The sequence below is a fragment of the Tupaia chinensis genome, unplaced genomic scaffold, assembly GCF_000334495.1.
Source record: "Tupaia chinensis unplaced genomic scaffold, TupChi_1.0 Scaffold000561_1, whole genome shotgun sequence".
Classification (NCBI taxonomy): Eukaryota; Metazoa; Chordata; class Mammalia; order Scandentia; family Tupaiidae; genus Tupaia; species Tupaia belangeri.
Window position 1 is genome coordinate 4,022,170 of NW_006160074.1, and position 4,612 is coordinate 4,026,781.

Genomic DNA, 4,612 nt, shown 5'->3' on the forward strand with positions numbered 1-4,612 from the left:
TCTACCTCTCTCTGGTCAAATTAAAATAATAACAAATAAAATTAAATAATTATTTTTTAAAGTAACAAACAGTATCATCTCCTTGTGATGAAAGTTAAGATGTCTAAAATATGATCTTGTATGAAGTTTTTACATTGTACTTGAGTGATACAAAGGGACTCAGATCTCTCACACGTTTCTTAGAGAGGGCAAAGTTATGAAAACCCTTACTATATTTCTCAGAAATCACCCTACAGGGGGGATCAGCCACTCCGCAATCCCTTCTCGTCTATTCTCCTCTCAGAATCGTGGACACGCATGCACACGTGCTCGGTGTGAGTCCAAGCCACTGGGTCCGGGACTCGAACCATGGTCGACCACATGGGAGTCCAACGACACAGCCATTACGCCAGCTGCTGGTCCCCCCCAGACTCATTCTTAATGACAATTTTAAGTACCCTCATTACTACCCTGAATAGCTTTTTTTTCCTTTTTCTTTTTCTTTTCTTCTTTTTTTTTTAATGGGGCCTTGCTGTATCATAATATTCCTCTGCCTCAGACTCCTAAGAAACTAGAAATACATGTACACCATACCATGCTTAGCTTGATTTGAACCCAGGCTTCTCATCTATTACGACTTCAGCCTGCAAGTCACAATATCACCTGGTGTGTGCTACTGTGCCTAGGCCAAAAATGTTTTTACATGCAACAAGGAGTTGATGGAGAATTTAATGGCTACCCAGATTAGAGGTTTTCAAATGTTTTTAAAAGCAGAAGGGTTTTGTGGCTGGCAACACAGTGGTTGGGGCGCTAGACTCCCACATGGCCATCTGCAGTTCAAGTCCCAGACCTGGAGGCTTGATTTCTCACTTTCTCTTTCTTTCTCTTTGGTCAAATTAAAATAATAAATAAAATTAAATTAAATGATTTTTAAAAAGAAAAAAAAAAGCAGAAGGATTTTTCCTTTAAACATGAAAGAGGCGGTGTTCGGGTTGAATGTGACAGGAAAGGGTAAAGCAGGCCCCAGCTATTTGTCTCTCTTGGCCATTAGAATAACCCAGGTCTCCTAGAAAATGTAACTAGCCAGACCATTCAAAACAATAGATAATTTACTAATTTTATATCTGGTTTTTAGAATAGTTTTTTTGGGCCAGCAGGTGGCATAGTGGTTAAGGGCACTAGACTCCCACATGGCCAACTGTGGGTCAAGTCCCAGACTTGGTGGCTTCCAATAACACTTTCTCTCTCTCGCTCTTGCTGTGTCCCTCTCTGGTCAAAAATGTATGTATGGGGACCAGCAGTTAGCATAATGGCTATGCCGCTGGACTCCCATGTGGTTGACAGCAGTTCGAGTCCCAGATCCAGTAGCTTAAACTCACGCTGAGCACATGTGCGTGCGTGCCCAAGATCCTGAGAGGAGAATGGAGGAGAAGGGACTGCGGCGTGGCCATCCTCCATGGGGGGTGATTTCTCGCTTTCTGTCTCTGTCTGTCTCTGTCTTTCTGGTGAGTGCACACGCCATATAGTGCACTCCCCCCCCCGAAAAAGTATGTATGTATGTATGTATGTATGTATAAATAAAGTTAAATAAAACAATTATTTAAATAAAAAAGAACAGTTTTTGAACAGCAGGTTTTTCTACAAGGGATCTTCAGAAATTCCACGGAAGTGCGTATTATGAAAAAATTGGGCCAGCCAATGGTGTAGTTAAGGCAGCTTGATCCCACATGGCCAACTGTGCAGTGGTGGGGTAATGCCAGTCACATGTCCAAAATCCTAAAAGAATCCCCCCTAATCTCTTTCTCTATCTCTCTGGCAAGTATACAAGTTCTCTAGCAACTTTCTGTCAACAACAACAACAAAATCTATGCATGGACTTTAAATTTTTCTGCACCAAAATACCTTGAATTCCATTTTCTGTGAACTTTCTGAAGTCCTGTAATATCTCTAGAATTAATTTTAGATACCATCGATAGTAGTTAGTCGGTGTGCCTTTTCAAGCTGATATATGGGATTTTGTTTATAAACCCTTATCACCTAAGAGGAGGAAGGAATGTCCAGACATGTATCTGCAAAATGGCAATAAATAATAGCTAACATTTTTTGAGCATTTACTATATGCCATGCCCTGTTCTGGGTGCTTTATATTTAATCCTCAAACCTAGCATATGATTTCCATTTTTCAAATGAGAAAAGGCACAAAGTAGAAGTAATGACTCCCTCAAGAGCACAGAAATCTGGACACTGAGGGAGTTGGGATGGGAGGCAAGGCAGCTTTCTCTTGTAAAGCGCTGCTTCAAGCTAAAAACTGCCTCCAGGGAAGTTCATGTGCATAAACCACAGAAAAGACTATTTAAATGCTTAAGGCCATAAAGTTGAGAGCCTCACTATTTTGTTAAGGCAAAACTTCTAAAAAGGAAAAAGTCCAAGTCTCAGGTGATAGAAGCAGCTCTAAAGAAATATGATTAAGAGTAGTGAGGGCCATCCCCATGGCCTAGTAGTTAACTGGATCCCAGTGAAGTGTCAGCTTCCTAACCTGTAAAAGGGGACTTAACTTCTGTATCTATTTCAAGAGGGATCAACTCAACTGAATACCCAGAATACAATCAAGCCACTGGATAAAGCTTTAACTGGAAGAGAAAAGAACAAGTAACATAGGTGACTTGGGAAAAGTCTTTTCTTTTTAAAAAATATTTGTTGCCTTTAAATCTGCTTGGAATGTCCTTTACTTCTTTCCTTTTCCTCCTACCATGAGGCTGGCTCAATAAGAAATTTAGCTATCTGCTTGGAAAACTGTGTGTTTGTATTCTAGAAAGCCAAGTAACCAGATAAAAGAATCAAGGGGAGTGCGAAGCGGGAGGCACCCCCACGGTCCTGAAGTCAAAGGAGCCGACTGCACATGGCCAACCACAATCTGAATCCTAGCCCCAAAATCCTAGTGCCCAAAATCACAACAGGATAAAGAAACGGAGGATAAAGGATTGTGGTGTGACTACAACCCAATGGGAGGTGCTTTCTTCCTCGCCCTCTATCTCTGCCTCTCTAGAGTGTGCATGCCTTCTGGCGCCAAACACACACACATGCACACACAAGCGCGCACACGCATGAAAAAAATTAACTGAGCAGCTTTCCTGGCTAGCCCATTCACCATGACATAAAACTTCACATGGACTGGTGCTAATACCCAGCACAGTTTGCCTTAAGTAGTCAATTCTACCTGTTCTCTTTGGGAACCTGTTGACAAACAGTTGTCACCAGATTCTAAGTTAGGATCCTGGCAACACATTACAACCAATAGTGAATAGATCTACTGCAAAGAGTAGTGAATTAAATAAAACAAAATGTGCAAAAGCACTCAGTAACAAACACACAGGGTATTCAAAAAGTTCATGGAAAATGTGTACTATGGGAAAATTGCATTTTTTTTCTTTGTACAAAAATAAATGTGTGCTGAGCCAGCCGGTGGCGCAATCCAATGGCATCTGTGTCCAAAATCATAGAGAATGAAGAAGGGATTGTAGGGAAGCCATCTCCTCAATGGGGCTGCTTTCTTACTGCCCCCCTTCTCTCTTTTCCCCACGAGCACACATGCCCTGCAACAAATATGCCCTACAGCAAATTAACAAAAATAAACAAACAAATATAAACAAAAGTGAACATGCACTAACTTGTTATAACATGTCTGAACAGGATCTATTGATAGTTTGAGGCACTAAGAAGGATGAGATTATCAGTTTAACAATAACCCCTATGGCGCCAGCAGGTGGCATAGGGGTTAAGGACGCTGGATTCCCACATGGTCAACTGCGGTTCAAGTCTAGGACCTGGTGGCTTGCTTTCTCACTTTCTCTCTCTCTCACTCTCTCACTCTGTCCCTCTCTGCTCAAATTAAAATACATAAAGTTAAATAAAACAATTCTTTTAAATAAAAAAGAAAACAGCCCCATCAGAACAACATGAATTCTGCTAAACTTGAAGCAAGAGCAAACATCAATTGACAGTGAAACTTGGGTGGAAGGATGGCGAGATAACTGATGCTTTACAAAATGTTCATGAGGACAGTGCCCCAGGAGCCAGCAGTTCACAAGTGAATAGCTAATTTTAAAAATGGAACGACCGGGGGGAAGGTTCCCAGTTCAAGCCCCTAAGTATACAGGCACTTGGGCGCCCGTCCAGGCCGGTTGGATCCAGGCGGAGTTCATAGCATCTAGACTGTATTGGGGTGCTATCGCTTATTCAGGAAATAAACTTAGAAATAAAAAAGAAGGGATGAGATGACAAGATGGTGGCCACAGCAGCAGTCTATGTCCACTTTAAAGGAAAAAAATTAATCTTGTTCATACTCTAATTCAAAAGGACCCAGGACTAGTAACAGAAACAATGACCAACACCACAGACATCTCAATTGACTCAATTTACATAATTCTGACTGAAACTTAAAGTTGAGTAAACTTTCTCTTCAATGAATGCCAACCCTGTTATGCCCAGATCAGCTGCAGACAAGAGTAGCGCTTCCAGTGAAAATTATTTATTTATTTATTTTGATTTTTTTGGAGAGGTTTTCGCTATAGGGCGCGTGCACTCACCAGACAGAGACATAGAGACAGAAAGCGAGAAATCACCCCCCAGAGGG